Below are 24,217 nucleotides of genomic sequence, written 5' to 3'. Positions count from 1 at the left end.
TGTTGCAAAATATTTCTTGAAATCAGCTCTAGTTTTTTTTTCTTTATTTCTCAAAATATTTTATCAACTGATCAACAACATGATAACTTCAACAAAAAGTTGTCTTTCTGTCCTCCTTCTAAACTTGCTTCCACCTCTCTTGCCATCAGCTTTGATGACGAATTTATCCCATTTTATACTTTTTTCAAAGTAAACTCTTGTCTGCATCAGCTTTCACTTCTCCTTGAACAAAGTTGTCAGTATTGAGATGACATAGCTTACCTACTCAGGCGACATACGTCTGTGTAATACAGTGCTGGTCCACTTAGAGTTTTAAAAGAAAAACGACCTAACATTTATCCCAAAAACGCTACTCGCCCATTTCACCAGTTAGCTGCTGAACAATGCAGGACACATTAAAACACAGCTCTAACCTCAGATTGAAAATCCAGGTTCTGCATCTCTGTTCTGGGATTGTTCAAAAAAAGAGGCTGAATACTATAGCTGCTGGCAGGCCGAAATAGCTCAGTTGGGAGAGCGTTAGACTAAATATCTAAAGGTCCCTGGTTCGATCCCGGGTTTCGGCACGTTTTGAACTTCTGCTTTGCATGCCACAAAGACTATTTTGAGTCAACTCATATTGACTTTGTTTATAATGATCAAAACATTTTATCAAGATAATCGACAATACAATTAATTCAACATATTATTTACTTTCTGTCTTTCTTTCAAACTTGCTTCCACCTCTCTTGTATTCAACTTTGCCTCCTTTATTTCCCAATTCTTCCTTTAATTGAAAGTAAAGCTTTGCCTGCATCAGCCTCCAGTTCCCCTTATACAAAACTGTTAGTAGTCAGATGACCTAGCTTGCCGACCCTCGCCATATAGGTCTGTGTTTCTGAGTATAAGTCCATTCATAGTTTACAAACATCATCTAACTAACTTGGCTCCTAAAAAGGAAATTCACCCATCAGAACAATTTAGCTACTGAATAATACTGGACAATTTAACACATAACTGCACATGCAGATAGAGTGACCAGGTTCTGCATTTTTCTTTAACAATTATAAAAAATACAACAGAAAGCCAAAATTGCCAGCTGGATGAAATAGCTCAGTTGGGAGAGCAGTAGACTGAAGATCTAAAGGTCCCTGGTTCAATCCCGGGTTTAGGCACATTTTGAACTTCTGCTTTGCATGCCACAAATGCTATTTGGAGTCAACCCATATTGACGTTGTTTATAATGATCAAAACCTTTTATCAAGCTGATCGATAAGACAACCATTTCAACATATTTTTTACATTCTGTCTTTCTGTCAAACTTGCTTCCACCTCTCTTGTATTCAACTTTACCTGCTTTATTTGCCAATTCTTCCTTTAATTGAAAGTAAAGCTTTGCCTACATCAGCCTCGAGTTCCCCTTATACAAAACTGTTAGTAGTCAGATGACCTAGTTTGCCTACCCTCGCCATATAGGTCTGTGTGTCTGAGTATAAGTCCATTCATAGTTTACAAACATCTTCTAACTAACTTGGCTCCTAAAAAGGAAATTCACCCATCAGACCAATTTAGCTGCTGAATAATATTGGACAATTTAACACATAACTGCACATGCAGATAGAATGACCAGGGTCTGCATTTATCTTTAACAATTATCAAAAATACAACAGAAAGCCAAAATGGCCAGCTGGATGAAATAGCTGAGTTGGGAGAGTGTTAGATTGAAAATCTAAAAGTCCCTTGTTCAATGCTGGGTTTCGGAAAAGTCTGAGAGGTTTCTTGCTTCTCACAAAATATTTTTTGGTATCAGCTCAAGTTTTTCTTTCTTTATTTATCAAAATATTTGATCAACTGATCGACAACAGGATCAATTCAACATAGAATTGTCTTTCTGTCCTCCTTCTAAATTTGCTTCCACCTCTCTTGCATTCAGCTTCGACTACAAATGTTTCCTATTTCATGCTTTTTTGTAAAGTAAACTCTTGTCTGCATCAGCTTCCACTTCTCCTTGAACACAGATTTCAGTATTCAGATGACATAGCTTACCTACTCAGGCCAAATACCTCTGTGTAATATGGTGCTAGTCCATTCAGAGTAAAAAAAAAAGCTACCTAACCTGGATCCGAAAAATGCTATTTACCTATTGCACCTGTTAACTGATGAATGATACAGGACATCTTAAAACATAGCTCTAGCATGAGGATGAGCATCTATTTTCTTGTGAAGTTTAAAAGAAAGGATGAAGACCCAAACTACCAGCAGGCCGAAATAGCTCAGTTGGGAGAGCGTTAGACTGAAGATCTAAAGGTCCCTGGTTCAATCCCGGGTTTCGGCACAATTTCAACTTCTGCTTTTCATGTCACAAAAGCTGTTTGTGTTGTTGATCAGATTGATAAAAGGTTTTGATAAAGAAGAGCGTTGATTTAACTCCAATCAATTCAACATATTATTTACTTTCCGTCTTCCTTTCAAACTTGCTTCCACCTCTCTTGTATTCAACTATGCCTCATTTATTTGCAACTTCTTGCTTTATTTTAAAGTAAAGCTTTGCCTGCATCAGCCTCCAATTCCCCTTATACAAAACTGTCAGTAGTCAGATGACATAGCTTGTACACCCTGGCCATATAGGTCTGTGTTTCAGAGTATAAGTCAATTCAGAGTTTAGAAAAAAAAATTCTACCTACCTTGTCCCCTAAAAAGGATATTCACTCATCAGACCAAGTTACCTGCTGAATGATACTGGACACTTTAACACATAACTATAAACGAAAATAGAATGACCAGGTTCTGTATGTATCGTCTACAATTATTAATAATACATCAGGAGGCCACAGGGACTTGTTGGCTGAAATATCTCAGTTGGGAGATCGTTAGACTGAAGAGCTTAAGGTACCTGATTCAATCCTGACTTTCAGCACAGTGCGAGGGGATCCTACATTCTTGCAAAATATTTCTTGAAATCAGCTCTAGTTTTTTTTTCTTTATTTCTCAAAATATTTTATCAACTGATCAACAACATGATAACTTCAACAAAAAGTTGTCTTTCTGTCCTCCTTCTAAACTTGCTTCCACCTCTCTTGCCATCAACTTTGATGACGAATTTATCCCATTTTATACTTTTTTCAAAGTAAACTCTTGTCTGCATCAGCTTTCACTTCTCCTTGAACAAAGTTGTCAGTATTGAGATGACATAGCTTTCCTACTCAGGCGACATACGTCTGTGTAATACAGTGCTGGTCCACTCAGAGTTTTAAAAGAAAAACGACCTAACATTTATCCCAAAAACGCTACTCACCCATTTCACCAGTTAGCTGCTGAACAATGCAGGACACATTAAAACACAGCTCTAACCTCAGATTGAAAATCCAGGTTCTGCATCTCTGTTCTGGGATTGTTCAAAAAAAGAGGCTGAATACTATAGCTGCTGGCAGGCCGAAATAGCTCAGTTGGGAGAGTGTTAGACTGAAGATCTAAAGGTCCCTGGTTCGATCCCGGGTTTCGGCACATTTTGAACTTCTGCTTTGCATGCCACAAAGACTATTTTGAGTCAACTCATATTGACTTTGTTTATAATGATCAAAACCTTTTATCAAGATAATCGACAATACAATTAATTCAACATATTATTTACTTTCTGTCTTTCTTTCAAACTTGCTTCCACCTCTCTTGTATTCAACTTTGCCTCCTTTATTTCCCAATTCTTCCTTTAATTGAAAGTAAAGCTTTGCCTGCATCAGCCTCCAGTTCCCCTTATACAAAACTGTTAGTAGTCAGATGACCTAGTTTGCCTACCCTCGCCACATAGGTCTGTGTGTCTGAGTATAAGTCCATTCATAGTTTACAAACATCTTCTAACTAACTTGGCTCCTAAAAAGGAAATTCACCCATCAGACCAATTTAGCTGCTGAATAACATTGGACAATTTAACACATAACTGCACATGCAGATAGAATGACCAGGGTCTGCATTTATCTTTAACAATTATCAAAAATACAACAGAAAGCCAAAATGGCCAGCTGGATGAAATAGCTGAGTTGGGAGAGTGTTAGATTGAAAATCTAAAAGTCCCTTGTTCAATGCTGGGTTTCGGAAAAGTCTGAGAGGTTTCTTGCTTCTCACAAAATATTTCTTGGTATCAGCTCAAGTTTTTCTTTCTTTATTTATCAAAATATTTGATCAACTGATCCACAACATGATCAATTCAACATAGAATTGTCTTTCTGTCCTCCTTCTAAATTTGCTTCCACCTCTCTTGCATTCAGCTTCGACTACAAATGTTTCCTATTTCATGCTTTTTTGTAAAGTAAACTCTTGTCTGCATCAGCTTCCACTTCTCCTTGAACACAGATTTCAGTATTCAGATGACATAGCTTACCTACTCAGGCCAAATACCTCTGTGTAATATGGTGCTAGTCCATTCAGAGTAAAAAACAAAAGCTACCTAACCTGGATCCGAAAAATGCTATTTACCTATTGCACCCGTTAACTGGTGAATGATACAGGACATCTTAAAACATAGCTCTAGCATGAGGTTGAGCATCTATTTTCTTGGAAATTTAAAAGAAAGGATGAAGACCCAAACTACCAGCAGGCCGAAATAGCTCAGTTGGGAGAGCGTTAGACTGAAGATCTAAAGGTCCCTGGTTCAATCCCGGGTTTCGGCACAATTTCAACTTCTGCTTTTCATGTCACAAAAGCTGTTTGGAGTTAAATCAACGCTCTTCTTTATCAAAACCTTTTATCAATCTGATCAACAACACAATCAATTCAACATATTATTTACTTTCTGTCTTCCTTTCAAACTTGCTTCCACCTCTCTTGTATTCAACTATGCCTCATTTATTTGCAACTTCTTGCTTTATTTTAAAGTAAAGCTTTGCCTGCATCAGCCTCCAATTCCCCTTATACAAAACTGTCAGTAGTCAGATGACATAGCTTGTACACCCTGGCCATATAGGTCTGTGTTTCAGAGTATAAGTCAATTCAGAGTTTAGAAAAAAAAATTCTACCTACCTTGTCCCCTAAAAAGGATATTCACTCATCAGACCAAGTTACCTGCTGAATGATACTGGACACTTTAACACATAACTATAAACAAAAATAGAATGACCAGGTTCTGTATGTATCGTCTACAATTATTAATAATACATCAGGAGGCCACAGGGACTTGTTGGCTGAAATATCTCAGTTGGGAGATCGTTAGACTGAAGAGCTTAAGGTACCTGATTCAATCCTGACTTTCAGCACAGTGCGAGGGGATCCTACATTCTTGCAAAATATTTCTTGAAATCAGCTCTAGTTTTTTTTTCTTTATTTCTCAAAATATTTTATCAACTGATCAACAACATGATAACTTCAACAAAAAGTTGTCTTTCTGTCCTCCTTCTAAACTTGCTTCCACCTCTCTTGCCATCAACTTTGATGACGAATTTATCCCATTTTATACTTTTTTCAAAGTAAACTCTTGTCTGCATCAGCTTTCACTTCTCCTTGAACAAAGTTGTCAGTATTGAGATGACATAGCTTACCTACTCAGGCGACATACGTCTGTGTAATACAGTGCTGGTCCACTTAGAGTTTTAAAAGAAAAACGACCTAACATTTATCCCAAAAACGCTACTCACCCTTTCACCAGTTAGCTGCTGAACAATGCAGGACACATTAAAACACAGCTCTAACCTCAGATTGAAAATCCAGGTTCTGCATCTCTGTTCTGGGATTGTTCAAAAAAAGAGGCTGAATACTATAGCTGCTGGCAGGCCGAAATAGCTCAGTTGGGAGAGCGTTAGACTGAAGATCTAAAGGTCCCTGGTTCGATCCCGGGTTTCGGCACATTTTGAACTTCTGCTTTGCATGCCACAAAGACTATTTTGAATCAACTCATATTGACTTTGTTTATAATGATCAAAACCTTTTATCAAGATAATCGACAATACAATTAATTCAACATATTATTTACTTTCTGTCTTTCTTTCAAACTTGCTTCCACCTCTCTTGTATTCAACTTTGCCTCCTTTATTTCCCAATTCTTCCTTTAATTGAAAGTAAAGCTTTGCCTGCATCAGCCTCCAGTTCCCCTTATACAAAACTGTTAGTAGTCAGATGACCTAGCTTGCCGACCCTCGCCATATAGGTCTGTGTTTCTGAGTATAAGTCCATTCATAGTTTACAAACATCATCTAACTAACTTGGCTCCTAAAAAGGAAATTCACCCATCAGACCAATTTAGCTACTGAATAATACTGGACAATTTAACACATAACTGCACATGCAGATAGAGTGACCAGGTTCTGCATTTTTCTTTAACAATTATAAAAAATACAACAGAAAGCCAAAATTGCCAGCTGGATGAAATAGCTCAGTTGGGAGAGCAGTAGACTGAAGATCTAAAGGTCCCTGGTTCAATCCCGGGTTTAGGCACATTTTGAACTTCTGCTTTGCATGCCACAAATGCTATTTGGAGTCAACTCATATTGACGTTGTTTATAATGATCAAAACCTTTTATCAAGCTGATCGATAAGACAACCATTTCAACATATTTTTTACATTCTGTCTTTCTGTCAAACTTGCTTCCACCTCTCTTGTATTCAACTTTACCTGCTTTATTTGCCAATTCTTCCTTTAATTGAAAGTAAAGCTTTGCCTGCATCAGCCTCGAGTTCCCCTTATACAAAACTGTTAGTAGTCAGATGACCTAGTTTGCCTACCCTCGCCATATAGGTCTGTGTGTCTGAGTATAAGTCCATTCATAGTTTACAAACATCTTCTAACTAACTTGGCTCCTAAAAAGGAAATTCACCCATCAGACCAATTTAGCTGCTGAATAATATTGTACAATTTAACACATAACTGCACATGCAGATAGAATGACCAGGGTCTGCATTTATCTTTAACAATTATCAAAAATACAACAGAAAGCCAAAATGGCCAGCTGGATGAAATAGCTCAGTTGGGAGAGTGTTAGATTGAAAATCTAAAAGTCCCTTGTTCAATGCTGGGTTTCGGAAAAGTCTGAGAGGTTTCTTGCTTCTCACAAAATATTTCTTGGTATCAGCTCAAGTTTTTCTTTCTTTATTTATCAAAATATTTGATCAACTGATCGACAACATGATCAATTCAACATAGAATTGTCTTTCTGTCCTCCTTCTAAATTTGCTTCCACCTCTCTTGCATTCAGCTTCGACTACAAATGTTTCCTATTTCATGCTTTTTTGTAAAGTAAACTCTTGTCTGCATCAGCTTCCACTTCTCCTTGAACACAGATTTCAGTATTCAGATGACATAGCTTACCTACTCAGGCCAAATACCTCTGTGTAATATGGTGCTAGTCCATTCAGAGTAAAAAACAAAAGCTACCTAACCTGGATCCGAAAAATGCTATTTACCTATTGCACCCGTTAAGTGATGAATGATACAGGACATCTTAAAACATAGCTCTAGCATGAGGTTGAGCATCTATTTTCTTGGGAAGTTTAAAAGAAAGGATGAAGACCCAAACTACCAGCAGGCCGAAATAGCTCAGTTGGGAGAGCGTTAGACTGAAGATCAAAAGGTCCCTGGTTCAATCCCGGGTTTCGGCACAATTTCAACTTCTGCTTTTCATGTCACAAAAGCTGTTTGGAGTTAAATCAACGCTCTTCTTTATCAAAACCTTTTATCAATCTGATCAACAACACAATCAATTCAACATATTATTTACTTTCCGTCTTCCTTTCAAACTTGCTTCCACCTCTCTTGTATTCAACTATGCCTCATTTATTTGCAACTTCTTGCTTTATTTTAAAGTAAAGCTTTGCCTGCATCAGCCTCCAATTCCCCTTATACAAAACTGTCAGTAGTCAGATGACATAGCTTGTACACCCTGGCCATATAGGTCTGTGTTTCAGAGTATAAGTCAATTCAGAGTTTAGAAAAAAAAATTCTACCTACCTTGTCCCCTAAAAAGGATATTCACTCATCAGACCAAGTTACCTGCTGAATGATACTGGACACTTTAACACATAACTATAAACGAAAATAGAATGACCAGGTTCTGTATGTATCGTCTACAATTATTAATAATACATCAGGAGGCCACAGGGACTTGTTGGCTGAAATATCTCAGTTGGGAGATCGTTAGACTGAAGAGCTTAAGGTACCTGATTCAATCCTGACTTTCAGCACAGTGCGAGGGGATCCTACATTCTTGCAAAATATTTCTTGAAATCAGCTCTAGTTTTTTTTTCTTTATTTCTCAAAATATTTTATCAACTGATCAACAACATGATAACTTCAACAAAAAGTTGTCTTTCTGTCCTCCTTCTAAACTTGCTTCCACCTCTCTTGCCATCAACTTTGATGACGAATTTATCCCATTTTATACTTTTTTCAAAGTAAACTCTTGTCTGCATCAGCTTTCACTTCTCCTTGAACAAAGTTGTCAGTATTGAGATGACATAGCTTACCTACTCAGGCGACATACGTCTGTGTAATACAGTGCTGGTCCACTCAGAGTTTTAAAAGAAAAACGACCTAACATTTATCCCAAAAACGCTACTCACCCATTTCACCAGTTAGCTGCTGAACAATGCAGGACACATTAAAACACAGCTCTAACCTCAGATTGAAAATCCAGGTTCTGCATCTCTGTTCTGGGATTGTTCAAAAAAAGAGGCTGAATACTATAGCTGCTGGCAGGCCGAAATAGCTCAGTTGGGAGAGTGTTAGACTGAAGATCTAAAGGTCCCTGGTTCGATCCCGGGTTTCGGCACATTTTGAACTTCTGCTTTGCATGCCACAAAGACTATTTTGAGTCAACTCATATTGACTTTGTTTATAATGATCAAAACCTTTTATCAAGATAATCGACAATACAATTAATTCAACATATTATTTACTTTCTGTCTTTCTTTCAAACTTGCTTCCACCTCTCTTGTATTCAACTTTGCCTCCTTTATTTCCCAATTCTTCCTTTAATTGAAAGTAAAGCTTTGCCTGCATCAGCCTCCAGTTCCCCTTATACAAAACTGTTAGTAGTCAGATGACCTAGCTTGCCGACCCTCGCCATATAGGTCTGTGTTTCTGAGTATAAGTCCATTCATAGTTTACAAACATCATCTAACTAACTTGGCTCCTAAAAAGGAAATTCACCCATCAGACCAATTTAGCTACTGAATAATACTGGACAATTTAACACATAACTGCACATGCAGATAGAGTGACCAGGTTCTGCATTTATCTTTAACAATTATAAAAAATACAACAGAAAGCCAAAATTGCCAGCTGGATGAAATAGCTCAGTTGGGAGAGCAGTAGACTGAAGATCTAAAGGTCCCTGGTTCAATCCCGGGTTTAGGCACATTTTGAACTTATGCTTTGCATGCCACAAATGCTATTTGGAGTCAACTCATATTGACGTTGTTTATAATGATCAAAACCTTTTATCAAGCTGATCGAAAAGACAACCATTTCAACATATTTTTTACATTCTGTCTTTCTGTCAAACTTGCTTCCACCTCTCTTGTATTCAAATTTACCTGCTTTATTTGCCAATTCTTCCTTTAATTGAAAGTAAAGCTTTGCCTGCATCAGCCTCGAGTCCCCCTTATACAAAACTGTTAGTAGTCAGATGACCTAGTTTGCCTACCCTCGCCATATAGGTCTGTGTGTCTGAGTATAAGTCCATTCATAGTTTACAAACATCTTCTAACTAACTTGGCTCCTAAAAAGGAAATTCACCCATCAGACCAATTTAGCTGCTGAATAATATTGTACAATTTAACACATAACTGCACATGCAGATAGAATGACCAGGGTCTGCATTTATCTTTAACAATTATCAAAAATACAACAGAAAGCCAAAATGGCCAGCTGGATGAAATAGCTCAGTTGGGAGAGTGTTAGATTGAAAATCTAAAAGTCCCTTGTTCAATGCTGGGTTTCGGAAAAGTCTGAGAGGTTTCTTGCTTCTCACAAAATATTTCTTGGTATCAGCTCAAGTTTTTCTTTCTTTATTTATCAAAATATTTGATCAACTGATCGACAACATGATCAATTCAACATAGAATTGTCTTTCTGTCCTCCTTCTAAATTTGCTTCCACCTCTCTTGCATTCAGCTTCGACTACAAATGTTTCCTATTTCATGCTTTTTTGTAAAGTAAACTCTTGTCTGCATCAGCTTCCACTTCTCCTTGAACACAGATTTCAGTATTCAGATGACATAGCTTACCTACTCAGGCCAAATACCTCTGTGTAATATGGTGCTAGTCCATTCAGAGTAAAAAACAAAAGCTACCTAACCTGGATCCGAAAAATGCTATTTACCTATTGCACCGGTTAAGTGATGAATGATACAGGACATCTTAAAACATAGCTCTAGCATGAGGTTGAGCATCTATTTTCTTGGGAAGTTTAAAAGAAAGGATGAAGACCCAAACTACCAGCAGGCCGAAATAGCTCAGTTGGGAGAGCGTTAGACTGAAGGTCTAAAGGTCCCTGGTTCAATCCCGGGTTTCGGCACAATTTCAACTTCTGCTTTTCATGTCACAAAAGCTGTTTGGAGTTAAATCAACGCTCTTCTTTATCAAAACCTTTTATCAATCTGATCAACAACACAATCAATTCAACATATTATTTACTTTCCGTCTTCCTTTCAAACTTGCTTCCACCTCTCTTGTATTCAACTATGCCTCATTTATTTGCAACTTCTTGCTTTATTTTAAAGTAAAGCTTTGCCTGCATCAGCCTCCAATTCCCCTTATACAAAACTGTCAGTAGTCAGATGACATAGCTTGTACACCCTGGCCATATAGGTCTGTGTTTCAGAGTATAAGTCAATTCAGAGTTTAGAAAAAAAAATTCTACCTACCTTGTCCCCTAAAAAGGATATTCACTCATCAGACCAAGTTACCTGCTGAATGATACTGGACACTTTAACACATAACTATAAACGAAAATAGAATGACCAGGTTCTGTATGTATCGTCTACAATTATTAATAATACATCAGGAGGCCACAGGGACTTGTTGGCTGAAATATCTCAGTTGGGAGATCGTTAGACTGAAGAGCTTAAGGTACCTGATTCAATCCTGACTTTCAGCACAGTGCGAGGGGATCCTACATTCTTGCAAAATATTTCTTGAAATCAGCTCTAGTTTTTTTTTCTTTATTTCTCAAAATATTTTATCAACTGATCAACAACATGATAACTTCAACAAAAAGTTGTCTTTCTGTCCTCCTTCTAAACTTGCTTCCACCTCTCTTGCCATCAACTTTGATGACGAATTTATCCCATTTTATACTTTTTTCAAAGTAAACTCTTGTCTGCATCAGCTTTCACTTCTCCTTGAACAAAGTTGTCAGTATTGAGATGACATAGCTTTCCTACTCAGGCGACATACGTCTGTGTAATACAGTGCTGGTCCACTCAGAGTTTTAAAAGAAAAACGACCTAACATTTATCCCAAAAACGCTACTCACCCATTTCACCAGTTAGCTGCTGAACAATGCAGGACTCATTAAAACACAGCTCTAACCTCAGATTGAAAATCCAGGTTCTGCATCTCTGTTCTGGGATTGTTCAAAAAAAGAGGCTGAATACTATAGCTGCTGGCAGGCCGAAATAGCTCAGTTGGGAGAGTGTTAGACTGAAGATCTAAAGGTCCCTGGTTCGATCCCGGGTTTCGGCACATTTTGAACTTCTGCTTTGCATGCCACAAAGACTATTTTGAGTCAACTCATATTGACTTTGTTTATAATGATCAAAACCTTTTATCAAGATAATCGACAATACAATTAATTCAACATATTATTTACTTTCTGTCTTTCTTTCAAACTTGCTTCCACCTCTCTTGTATTCAACTTTGCCTCCTTTATTTCCCAATTCTTCCTTTAATTGAAAGTAAAGCTTTGCCTGCATCAGCCTCCAGTTCCCCTTATACAAAACTGTTAGTAGTCAGATGACCTAGTTTGCCTACCCTCGCCACATAGGTCTGTGTGTCTGAGTATAAGTCCATTCATAGTTTACAAACATCTTCTAACTAACTTGGCTCCTAAAAAGGAAATTCACCCATCAGACCAATTTAGCTGCTGAATAACATTGGACAATTTAACACATAACTGCACATGCAGATAGAATGACCAGGGTCTGCATTTATCTTTAACAATTATCAAAAATACAACAGAAAGCCAAAATGGCCAGCTGGATGAAATAGCTGAGTTGGGAGAGTGTTAGATTGAAAATCTAAAAGTCCCTTGTTCAATGCTGGGTTTCGGAAAAGTCTGAGAGGTTTCTTGCTTCTCACAAAATATTTCTTGGTATCAGCTCAAGTTTTTCTTTCTTTATTTATCAAAATATTTGATCAACTGATCCACAACATGATCAATTCAACATAGAATTGTCTTTCTGTCCTCCTTCTAAATTTGCTTCCACCTCTCTTGCATTCAGCTTCGACTACAAATGTTTCCTATTTCATGCTTTTTTGTAAAGTAAACTCTTGTCTGCATCAGCTTCCACTTCTCCTTGAACACAGATTTCAGTATTCAGATGACATAGCTTACCTACTCAGGCCAAATACCTCTGTGTAATATGGTGCTAGTCCATTCAGAGTAAAAAACAAAAGCTACCTAACCTGGATCCGAAAAATGCTATTTACCTATTGCACCCGTTAACTGGTGAATGATACAGGACATCTTAAAACATAGCTCTAGCATGAGGTTGAGCATCTATTTTCTTGGGAAGTTTAAAAGAAAGGATGAAGACCCAAACTACCAGCAGGCCGAAATAGCTCAGTTGGGAGAGCGTTAGACTGAAGATCTAAAGGTCCCTGGTTCAATCCCGGGTTTCGGCACAATTTCAACTTCTGCTTTTCATGTCACAAAAGCTGTTTGGAGTTAAATCAACGCTCTTCTTTATCAAAACCTTTTATCAATCTGATCAACAACACAATCAATTCAACATATTATTTACTTTCTGTCTTCCTTTCAAACTTGCTTCCACCTCTCTTGTATTCAACTATGCCTCATTTATTTGCAACTTCTTGCTTTATTTTAAAGTAAAGCTTTGCCTGCATCAGCCTCCAATTCCCCTTATACAAAACTGTCAGTAGTCAGATGACATAGCTTGTACACCCTGGCCATATAGGTCTGTGTTTCAGAGTATAAGTCAATTCAGAGTTTAGAAAAAAAAATTCTACCTACCTTGTCCCCTAAAAAGGATATTCACTCATCAGACCAAGTTACCTGCTGAATGATACTGGACACTTTAACACATAACTATAAACAAAAATAGAATGACCAGGTTCTGTATGTATCGTCTACAATTATTAATAATACATCAGGAGGCCACAGGGACTTGTTGGCTGAAATATCTCAGTTGGGAGATCGTTAGACTGAAGAGCTTAAGGTACCTGATTCAATCCTGACTTTCAGCACAGTGCGAGGGGATCCTACATTCTTGCAAAATATTTCTTGAAATCAGCTCTAGTTTTTTTTTCTTTATTTCTCAAAATATTTTATCAACTGATCAACAACATGATAACTTCAACAAAAAGTTGTCTTTCTGTCCTCCTTCTAAACTTGCTTCCACCTCTCTTGCCATCAACTTTGATGACGAATTTATCCCATTTTATACTTTTTTCAAAGTAAACTCTTGTCTGCATCAGCTTTCACTTCTCCTTGAACAAAGTTGTCAGTATTGAGATGATATAGCTTACCTACTCAGGCGACATACGTCTGTGTAATACAGTGCTGGTCCACTCAGAGTTTTAAAAGAAAAACGACCTAACATTTATCCCAAAAACGCTACTCACCCATTTCACCAGTTAGCTGCTGAACAATGCAGGACACATTAAAACACAGCTCTAACCTCAGATTGAAAATCCAGGTTCTGCATCTCTGTTCTGGGATTGTTCAAAAAAAGAGGCTGAATACTATAGCTGCTGGCAGGCCGAAATATCTCAGTTGGGAGAGTGTTAGACTGAAGATCTAAAGGTCCCTGGTTCAATCCCGGGTTTAGGCACATTTTGAACTTCTGCTTTGCATGCCACAAATGCTATTTGGAGTCAACTCATATTGACGTTGTTTATAATGATCAAAACCTTTTATCAAGCTGATCGATAAGACAACCATTTCAACATATTTTTTACATTCTGTCTTTCTGTCAAACTTGCTTCCACCTCTCTTGTATTCAACTTTACCTGCTTTATTTGCCAATTCTTCCTTTAATTGAAAGTAAAGCTTTGCCTACATCAGCCTCGAGTTCCCCTTATACAAAACTGTTAGTAGTCAGATGACCTAGTTTGCCTACCCTCGCCATATAGGTCTGTGTGTCTGAGTATAAGTCCATTCATAGTTTACAAACATCTTCTAACTAACTTGGCTCCTAAAAAGGAAATTCACCCATCAGACCAATTTAGCTGCTGAATAATATTGGACAATTTAACACATAACTGCACATGCAGATAGAATGACCAGGGTCTGCATTTATCTTTAACAATTATCAAAAATACAACAGAAAGCCAAAATGGCCAGCTGGATGAAATAGCTGAGTTGGGAGAGTGTTAGATTGAAAATCTAAAAGTCCCTTGTTCAATGCTGGGTTTCGGAAAAGTCTGAGAGGTTTCTTGCTTCTCACAAAATATTTCTTGGTATCAGCTCAAGTTTTTCTTTCTTTATTTATCAAAATATTTGATCAACTGATCGACAACAGGATCAATTCAACATAGAATTGTCTTTCTGTCCTCCTTCTAAATTTGCTTCCACCTCTCTTGCATTCAGCTTCGACTACAAATGTTTCCTATTTCATGCTTTTTTGTAAAGTAAACTCTTGTCTGCATCAGCTTCCACTTCTCCTTGAACACAGATTTCAGTATTCAGATGACATAGCTTACCTACTCAGGCCAAATACCTCTGTGTAATATGGTGCTAGTCCATTCAGAGTAAAAAAAAAAGCTACCTAACCTGGATCCGAAAAATGCTATTTACCTATTGCACCTGTTAACTGATGAACGATACAGGACATCTTAAAACATAGCTCTAGCATGAGGATGAGCATCTATTTTCTTGGGAAGTTTAAAAGAAAGGATGAAGACCCAAACTACCAGCAGGCCGAAATAGCTCAGTTGGGAGAGCGTTAGACTGAAGATCTAAAGGTCCCTGGTTCAATCCCGGGTTTCGGCACAATTTCAACTTCTGCTTTTCATGTCACAAAAGCTGTTTAGAGTTAAATCAACGCTCTTCTTTATCAAAACCTTTTATCAATCTGATCAACAACACAATCAATTCAACATATTATTTACTTTCTGTCTTCCTTTCAAACTTGCTTCCACCTCTCTTGTATTCAACTACGCCTCATTTATTTGCAACTTCTTGCTTTATTTTAAAGTAAAGCTTTGCCTGCATCAGCCTCCAATTCCCATTATACAAAACTGTCAGTAGTCAGATGACATAGCTTGTACACCCTGGCCATATAGGTCTGTGTTTCAGAGTATAAGTCAATTCAGAGTTTAGAAAAAAAAATTCTACCTACATTGTCCCCTAAAAAGGATATTCACTCATCAGACCAAGTTACCTGCTGAATGATACTGGACACTTTAACACATAACTATAAACGAAAATAGAATGACCAGGTTCTGTATGTATCGTCTACAATTATTAATAATACATCAGGAGGCCACAGGGACTTGTTGGCTGAAATATCTCAGTTGGGAGATCGTTAGACTGAAGAGCTTAAGGTACCTGATTCAATCCTGACTTTCAGCACAGTGCGAGGGGATCCTACATTCTTGCAAAATATTTCTTGAAATCAGCTCTAGTTTTTTTTTCTTTATTTCTCAAAATATTTTATCAACTGATCAACAACATGATAACTTCAACAAAAAGTTGTCTTTCTGTCCTCCTTCTAAACTTGCTTCCACCTCTCTTGCCATCAGCTTTGATGACAAATTTATCCCATTTTATACTTTTTTCAAAGTAAACTCTTGTCTGCATCAGCTTTCACTTCTCCTTGAACAAAGTTGTCAGTATTGAGATGACATAGCTTACCTACTCAGGCGACATACGTCTGTGTAATACAGTGCTGGTCCACTTAGAGTTTTAAAAGAAAAACGACCTAACATTTATCCCAAAAACGCTACTCACCCATTTCACCAGTTAGCTGCTGAACAATGCAGGACACATTAAAACACAGCTCTAACCTCAGATTGAAAATCCAGGTTCTGCATCTCTGTTCTGGGATTGTTCAAAAAAAGAGGCTGAATACTATAGCTGCTGGCAGGCCGAAATAGCTCAGTTGGGAGAGCGTTAGACTAAAGATCTAAAGGTCCCTGGTTCGATCCCGGGTTTCGGCACGTTTTGAACTTCTGCTTTGCATGCCACAAAGACTATTTTGAGTCAACTCATATTGACTTTGTTTATAATGATCAAAACATTTTATCAAGATAATCGACAATACAATTAATTCAACATATTATTTACTTTCTGTCTTTCTTTCAAACTTGCTTCCACCTCTCTTGTATTCAACTTTGCCTCCTTTATTTCCCAATTCTTCCTTTAATTGAAAGTAAAGCTTTGCCTGCATCAGCCTCCAGTTCCCCTTATACAAAACTGTTAGTAGTCAGATGACCTAGCTTGCCGACCCTCGCCATATAGGTCTGTGTTTCTGAGTATAAGTCCATTCATAGTTTACAAACATCATCTAACTAACTTGGCTCCTAAAAAGGAAATTCACCCATCAGACCAATTTAGCTACTGAATAATACTGGACAATTTAACACATAACTGCACATGCAGATAGAGTGACCAGGTTCTGCATTTTTCTTTAACAATTATAAAAAATACAACAGAAAGCCAAAATTGCCAGCTGGATGAAATAGCTCAGTTGGGAGAGCAGTAGACTGAAGATCTAAAGGTCCCTGGTTCAATCCCGGGTTTAGGCACATTTTGAACTTCTGCTTTGCATGCCACAAATGCTATTTGGAGTCAACTCATATTGACGTTGTTTATAATGATCAAAACCTTTTATCAAGCTGATCGAAAAGACAACCATTTCAACATATTTTTTACATTCTCTCTTTCTGTCAAACTTGCTTCCACCTCTCTTGTATTCAACTTTACCTGCTTTATTTGCCAATTCTTCCTTTAATTGAAAGTAAAGCTTTGCCTGCATCAGCCTCGAGTTCCCCTTATACAAAACTGTTAGTAGTCAGATGACCTAGTTTGCCTACCCTCGCCATATAGGTCTGTGTCTCTGAGTATAAGTCCATTCATAGTTTACAAACATCTTCTAACTAACTTGGCTCCTAAAAAGGAAATTCACCCATCAGACCAATTTAGCTGCTGAATAATATTGGACAATTTAACACATAACTGCACATGCAGATAGAATGACCAGGGTCTGCATTTATCTTTAACAATTATCAAAAATACAACAGAAAGCCAAAATGGCCAGCTGGATGAAATAGCTCAGTTGGGAGAGTGTTAGATTGAAAATCTAAAAGTCCCTTGTTCAATGCTGGGTTTCGGAAAATTCTGAGAGGTTTCTTGCTTCTCACAAAATATTTCTTGGTATCAGCTCAAGTTTTTCTTTCTTTATTTATCAAAATATTTGATCAACTGATCGACAACATGATCAATTCAACATAGAATTGTCTTTCTGTCCTCCTTCTAAATTTGCTTCCACCTCTCTTGCATTCAGCTTCGACTACAAATGTTTCCTATTTCATGCTTTTTTGTAAAGTAAACTCTTGTCTGCATCAGCTTCCACTTCTCCTTGAACACAGATTTCAGTATTCAGATGACATAGCTTACCTACTCAGGCCAAATACCTCTGTGTAATATGGTGCTAGTCCATTCAGAGTAAAAAACAAAAGCTACCTAACCTGGATCCGAAAAATGCTATTTACCTATTGCACCCGTTAACTGATGAATGATACAGGACATCTTAAAACATAGCTCTAGCATGAGGTTGATTATCTATTTTCTTGGGAAGTTTAAAAGAAAGGATGAAGACCCAAACTACCAGCAGGCCGAAATAGCTCAGTTGGGAGAGCGTTAGACTGAAGATCTAAAGGTCCCTGGTTCAATCCCGGGTTTTGGCACAATTTCAACTTCTGCTTTTCATGTCACAAAAGCTGTTTGGAGTTAAATCAACGCTCTTCTTTATCAAAACCTTTTATCAATCTGATCAACAACACAATCAATTCAACATATTATTTACTTTCTGTCTTCCTTTCAAACTTGCTTCCACCTCTCTTGTATTCAACTATGCCTCATTTATTTGCAACTTCTTGCTTTATTTTAAAGTAAAGCTTTGCCTGCATCAGCCTCCAATTCCCCTTATACAAAACTGTCAGTAGTCAGATGACATAGCTTGTACACCCTGGCCATATAGGTCTGTGTTTCAGAGTATAAGTCAATTCAGAGTTTAGGAAAAAAAAATTCTACCTACCTTGTCCCCTAAAAAGGATATTCACTCATCAGACCAAGTTACCTGCTGAATGATACTGGACACTTTAACACATAACTATAAACGAAAATAGAATGACCAGGTTCTGTATGTATCGTCTACAATTATTAATAATACATCAGGAGGCCACAGGGACTTGTTGGCTGAAATATCTCAGTTGGGAGATCGTTAGACTGAAGAGCTTAAGGTACCTGATTCAATCCTGACTTTCAGCACAGTGCGAGGGGATCCTACATTCTTGCAAAATATTTCTTGAAATCAGCTCTAGTTTTTTTTTTTTATTTCTCAAAATATTTTATCAACTGATCAACAACATGATAACTTCAACAAAAAGTTGTCTTTCTGTCCTCCTTCTAAACTTGCTTCCACCTCTCTTGCCATCAACTTTGATGACAAATTTATCCCATTTTATACTTTTTTCAAAGTAAACTCTTGTCTGCATCAGCTTTCACTTCTCCTTGAACAAAGTTGTCAGTATTGAGATGACATAGCTTACCTACTCAGGCGACATACGTCTGTGTAATACAGTGCTGGTCCACTTAGAGTTTTAAAAGAAAAACGACCTAACATTTATCCCAAAAACGCTACTCACCCTTTCACCAGTTAGCTGCTGAACAATGCAGGACACATTAAAACACAGCTCTAACCTCAGATTGAAAATCCAGGTTCTGCATCTCTGTTCTGGGATTGTTCAAAAAAAGAGGCTGAATACTATAGCTGCTGGCAGGCCGAAATAGCTCAGTTGGGAGAGCGTTAGACTGAAGATCTAAAGGTCCCTGGTTCGATCCCGGGTTTCGGCACATTTTGAACTTCTGCTTTGCATGCCACAAAGACTATTTTGAGTCAACTCATATTGACTTTGTTTATAATGATCAAAACCTTTTATCAAGATAATCGACAATACAATTAATTCAACATATTATTTACTTTCTGTCTTTCTTTCAAACTTGCTTCCACCTCTCTTGTATTCAACTTTGCCTCCTTTATTTCCCAATTCTTCCTTTAATTGAAAGTAAAGCTTTGCCTGCATCAGCCTCCAGTTCCCCTTATACAAAACTGTTAGTAGTAAGATGACCTAGCTTGCCGACCCTCGCCATATAGGTCTGTGTTTCTGAGTATAAGTCCATTCATAGTTTACAAACATCATCTAACTAACTTGGCTCCTAAAAAGGAAATTCACCCATCAGACCAATTTAGCTACTGAATAATACTGGACAATTTAACACATAACTGCACATGCAGATAGAGTGACCAGGTTCTGCATTTTTCTTTAACAATTATAAAAAATACAACAGAAAGCCAAAATTGCCAGCTGGATGAAATAGCTCAGTTGGTAGAGCAGTAGACTGAAGATCTAAAGGTCCCTGGTTCAATCCCGGGTTTAGGCACATTTTGAACTTCTGCTTTGCATGCCACAAATGCTATTTGGAGTCAACTCATATTGACGTTGTTTATAATGATCAAAACCATTTATCAAGCTGATCGATAAGACAACCATTTCAACATATTTTTTACATTCTGTCTTTCTGTCAAACTTGCTTCCACCTCTCTTGTATTCAACTTTACCTGCTTTATTTGCCAATTCTTCCTTTAATTGAAAGTAAAGCTTTGCCTGCATCAGCCTCGAGTTCCCCTTATACAAAACTGTTAGTAGTCAGATGACCTAGTTTGCCTACCCTCGCCATATAGGTCTGTGTGTCTGAGTATAAGTCCATTCATAGTTTACAAACATCTTCTAACTAACTTGGCTCCTAAAAAGGAAATTCACCCATCAGACCAATTTAGCTGCTGAATAATATTGGACAATTTAACACATAACTGCACATGCAGATAGAATGACCAGGGTCTGCATTTATCTTTAACAATTATCAAAAATACAACAGAAAGCCAAAATGGCCAGCTGGATGAAATAGCTCAGTTGGGAGAGTGTTAGATTGAAAATCTAAAAGTCCCTTGTTCAATGCTGGGTTTCGGAAAAGTCTGAGAGGTTTCTTGCTTCTCACAAAATATTTCTTGGTATCAGCTCAAGTTTTTCTTTCTTTATTTATCAAAATATTTGATCAACTGATCGACAACATGATCAATTCAACATAGAATTGTCTTTCTGTCCTCCTTCTAAATTTGCTTCCACCTCTCTTGCATTCAGCTTCGACTACAAATGTTTCCTATTTCATGCTTTTTTGTAAAGTAAACTCTTGTCTGCATCAGCTTCCACTTCTCCTTGAACACAGATTTCAGTATTCAGATGACATAGCTTACCTACTCAGGCCAAATACCTCTGTGTAATATGGTGCTAGTCCATTCAGAGTAAAAAACAAAAGCTACCTAACCTGGATCCGAAAAATGCTATTTACCTATTGCACCCGTTAACTGGTGAATGATACAGGACATCTTAAAACATAGCTCTAGCATGAGGTTGAGCATCTATTTTCTTGTGAAGTTTAAAAAAAAAGGATGAAGCCCCAAACTACCAGCAGGCCGAAATAGATCAGTTGGGAGAGCGTTAGACTGAAGATCTAAAGGTCCCTGGTTCAATCCCGGGTTTCGGCACAATTTCAACTTCTGCTTTTCATGTCACAAAAGCTGTTTGGAGTTAAATCAACGCTCTTCTTTATCAAAACCTTTTATCAATCTGATCAACAACACAATCAATTCAACATATTATTTACTTTCTGTCTTCCTTTCAAACTTGCTTCCACCTCTCTTGTATTCAACTATGCCTCATTTATTTGCAACTTCTTGCTTTATTTTAAAGTAAAGCTTTGCCTGCATCAGCCTCCAGTTCCCCTTATACAAAACTGTCAGTAGTCAGATGACATAGCTTGTACACCCTGGCCATATAGGTCTGTGTTTCAGAGTATAAGTCAATTCAGAGTTTAGAAAAAAAAATTCTACCTACCTTGTCCCCTAAAAAGGATATTCACTCATCAGACCAAGTTACCTGCTGAATGATACTGGACACTTTAACACATAACTATAAACGAAAATAGAATGACCAGGTTCTGTATGTATCGTCTACAATTATTAATAATACATCAGGAGGCCACAGGGACTTGTTGGCTGAAATATCTCAGTTGGGAGATCGTTAGACTGAAGAGCTTAAGGTACCTGATTCAATCCTGACTTTCAGCACAGTGCGAGGGGATCCTACATTCTTGCAAAATATTTCTTGAAATCAGCTCTAGTTTTTTTTTTTTATTTCTCAAAATATTTTATCAACTGATCAACAACATGATAACTTCAACAAAAATTTGTCTTTCTGTCCTCCTTCTAAACTTGCTTCCACCTCTCTTGCCATCAACTTTGATGACGAATTTATCCCATTTTATACTTTTTTCAAAGTAAACTCTTGTCTGCATCAGCTTTCACTTCTCCTTGAACAAAGTTGTCAGTATTGAGATGACATAGCTTACCTACTCAGGCGACATACGTCTGTGTAATACAGTGCTGGTCCACTTAGAGTTTTAAAAGAAAAACGACCTAACATTTATCCCAAAAACGCTACTCACCCTTTCACCAGTTAGCTGCTGAACAATGCAGGACACATTAAAACACAGCTCTAACCTCAGATTGAAAATCCAGGTTCTGCATCTCTGTTCTGGGATTGTTCAAAAAAAGAGGCTGAATACTATAGCTGCTGGCAGGCCGAAATAGCTCAGTTGGGAGAGCGTTAGACTGAAGATCTAAAGGTCCCTGGTTCGATCCCGGGTTTCGGCACATTTTGAACTTCTGCTTTGCATGCCACAAAGACTATTTTGAATCAACTCATATTGACTTTGTTTATAATGATCAAAACCTTTTATCAAGATAATCGACAATACAATTAATTCAACATATTATTTACTTTCTGTCTTTCTTTCAAACTTGCTTCCACCTCTCTTGTATTCAACTTTGCCTCCTTTATTTCCCAATTCTTCCTTTAATTGAAAGTAAAGCTTTGCCTGCATCAGCCTCCAGTTCCCCTTATACAAAACTGTTAGTAGTCAGATGACCTAGCTTGCCGACCCTCGCCATATAGGTCTGTGTTTCTGAGTATAAGTCCATTCATAGTTTACAAACATCATCTAACTAACTTGGCTCCTAAAAAGGAAATTCACCCATCAGACCAATTTAGCTACTGAATAATACTGGACAATTTAACACATAACTGCACATGCAGATAGAGTGACCAGGTTCTGCATTTTTCTTTAACAATTATAAAAAATACAACAGAAAGCCAAAATTGCCAGCTGGATGAAATAGCTCAGTTGGGAGAGCAGTAGACTGAAGATCTAAAGGTCCCTGGTTCAATCCCGGGTTTAGGCACATTTTGAACTTCTGCTTTGCATGCCACAAATGCTATTTGGAGTCAACTCATATTGACGTTGTTTATAATGATCAAAACCTTTTATCAAGCTGATCGATAAGACAACCATTTCAACATATTTTTTACATTCTGTCTTTCTGTCAAACTTGCTTCCACCTCTCTTGTATTCAACTTTACCTGCTTTATTTGCCAATTCTTCCTTTAATTGAAAGTAAAGCTTTGCCTGCATCAGCCTCGAGTTCCCCTTATACAAAACTGTTAGTAGTCAGATGACCTAGTTTGCCTACCCTCGCCATATAGGTCTGTGTGTCTGAGTATAAGTCCATTCATAGTTTACAAACATCTTCTAACTAACTTGGCTCCTAAAAAGGAAATTCACCCATCAGACCAATTTAGCTGCTGAATAATATTGTACAATTTAACACATAACTGCACATGCAGATAGAATGACCAGGGTCTGCATTTATCTTTAACAATTATCAAAAATACAACAGAAAGCCAAAATGGCCAGCTGGATGAAATAGCTCAGTTGGGAGAGTGTTAGATTGAAAATCTAAAAGTCCCTTGTTCAATGCTGGGTTTCGGAAAAGTCTGAGAGGTTTCTTGCTTCTCACAAAATATTTCTTGGTATCAGCTCAAGTTTTTCTTTCTTTATTTATCAAAATATTTGATCAACTGATCGACAACATGATCAATTCAACATAGAATTGTCTTTCTGTCCTCCTTCTAAATTTGCTTCCACCTCTCTTGCATTCAGCTTCGACTACAAATGTTTCCTATTTCATGCTTTTTTGTAAAGTAAACTCTTGTCTGCATCAGCTTCCACTTCTCCTTGAACACAGATTTCAGTATTCAGATGACATAGCTTACCTACTCAGGCCAAATACCTCTGTGTAATATGGTGCTAGTCCATTCAGAGTAAAAAACAAAAGCTACCTAACCTGGATCCGAAAAATGCTATTTACCTATTGCACCCGTTAAGTGATGAATGATACAGGACATCTTAAAACATAGCTCTAGCATGAGGTTGAGCATCTATTTTCTTGGGAAGTTTAAAAGAAAGGATGAAGACCCAAACTACCAGCAGGCCGAAATAGCTCAGTTGGGAGAGCGTTAGACTGAAGATCAAAAGGTCCCTGGTTCAATCCCGGGTTTCGGCACAATTTCAACTTCTGCTTTTCATGTCACAAAAGCTGTTTGGAGTTAAATCAACGCTCTTCTTTATCAAAACCTTTTATCAATCTGATCAACAACACAATCAATTCAACATATTATTTACTTTCCGTCTTCCTTTCAAACTTGCTTCCACCTCTCTTGTATTCAACTATGCCTCATTTATTTGCAACTTCTTGCTTTATTTTAAAGTAAAGCTTTGCCTGCATCAGCCTCCAATTCCCCTTATACAAAACTGTCAGTAGTCAGATGACATAGCTTGTACACCCTGGCCATATAGGTCTGTGTTTCAGAGTATAAGTCAATTCAGAGTTT

At 37.6% G+C, this 24,217-nt stretch overlaps 13 non-coding genes across 13 annotated transcripts; all 13 read left to right on the top strand.

Annotated features, from left to right (window-relative positions):
• The first annotated feature begins 493 nt into the window (after positions 1-493).
• TRNAF-AAA (transfer RNA phenylalanine (anticodon AAA)) lies at positions 494-566 on the top strand. The gene has a single exon. It is a non-coding gene; the product is annotated as a tRNA-Phe (tRNA).
• Positions 567-2,241: 1,675 nt separating this feature from the next.
• TRNAF-GAA (transfer RNA phenylalanine (anticodon GAA)) lies at positions 2,242-2,314 on the top strand. The gene has a single exon. It is a non-coding gene; the product is annotated as a tRNA-Phe (tRNA).
• Positions 2,315-3,410: 1,096 nt separating this feature from the next.
• TRNAF-GAA (transfer RNA phenylalanine (anticodon GAA)) lies at positions 3,411-3,483 on the top strand. Its single transcript has one exon. It is a non-coding gene; the product is annotated as a tRNA-Phe (tRNA).
• Positions 3,484-4,570: 1,087 nt separating this feature from the next.
• TRNAF-GAA (transfer RNA phenylalanine (anticodon GAA)) lies at positions 4,571-4,643 on the top strand. Its single transcript has one exon. It is a non-coding gene; the product is annotated as a tRNA-Phe (tRNA).
• Positions 4,644-5,738: 1,095 nt separating this feature from the next.
• Positions 5,739-5,811, top strand: TRNAF-GAA (transfer RNA phenylalanine (anticodon GAA)). The gene has a single exon. It is a non-coding gene; the product is annotated as a tRNA-Phe (tRNA).
• Positions 5,812-8,656: 2,845 nt separating this feature from the next.
• Positions 8,657-8,729, top strand: TRNAF-GAA (transfer RNA phenylalanine (anticodon GAA)). Its single transcript has one exon. It is a non-coding gene; the product is annotated as a tRNA-Phe (tRNA).
• A 2,845-nt stretch (positions 8,730-11,574) lies between these two features.
• On the top strand, positions 11,575-11,647 carry TRNAF-GAA (transfer RNA phenylalanine (anticodon GAA)). The gene has a single exon. It is a non-coding gene; the product is annotated as a tRNA-Phe (tRNA).
• Positions 11,648-12,735: 1,088 nt separating this feature from the next.
• TRNAF-GAA (transfer RNA phenylalanine (anticodon GAA)) lies at positions 12,736-12,808 on the top strand. Its single transcript has one exon. It is a non-coding gene; the product is annotated as a tRNA-Phe (tRNA).
• Positions 12,809-15,064: 2,256 nt separating this feature from the next.
• On the top strand, positions 15,065-15,137 carry TRNAF-GAA (transfer RNA phenylalanine (anticodon GAA)). The gene has a single exon. It is a non-coding gene; the product is annotated as a tRNA-Phe (tRNA).
• Positions 15,138-16,233: 1,096 nt separating this feature from the next.
• On the top strand, positions 16,234-16,306 carry TRNAF-AAA (transfer RNA phenylalanine (anticodon AAA)). The gene has a single exon. It is a non-coding gene; the product is annotated as a tRNA-Phe (tRNA).
• Positions 16,307-17,982: 1,676 nt separating this feature from the next.
• TRNAF-GAA (transfer RNA phenylalanine (anticodon GAA)) lies at positions 17,983-18,055 on the top strand. Its single transcript has one exon. It is a non-coding gene; the product is annotated as a tRNA-Phe (tRNA).
• Positions 18,056-19,150: 1,095 nt separating this feature from the next.
• Positions 19,151-19,223, top strand: TRNAF-GAA (transfer RNA phenylalanine (anticodon GAA)). Its single transcript has one exon. It is a non-coding gene; the product is annotated as a tRNA-Phe (tRNA).
• Positions 19,224-22,067: 2,844 nt separating this feature from the next.
• TRNAF-GAA (transfer RNA phenylalanine (anticodon GAA)) lies at positions 22,068-22,140 on the top strand. The gene has a single exon. It is a non-coding gene; the product is annotated as a tRNA-Phe (tRNA).
• The last annotated feature ends 2,077 nt before the right edge of the window (positions 22,141-24,217 follow it).

The sequence above is a fragment of the Triturus cristatus genome, chromosome 8 (assembly GCF_964204655.1).
Source record: "Triturus cristatus chromosome 8, aTriCri1.1, whole genome shotgun sequence".
In the NCBI taxonomy this organism is placed as follows: Eukaryota; Metazoa; Chordata; class Amphibia; order Caudata; family Salamandridae; genus Triturus; species Triturus cristatus.
Note: the sequence above shows the minus strand (reverse complement) of the source record. Positions and strands in the feature narration are given on the sequence as shown.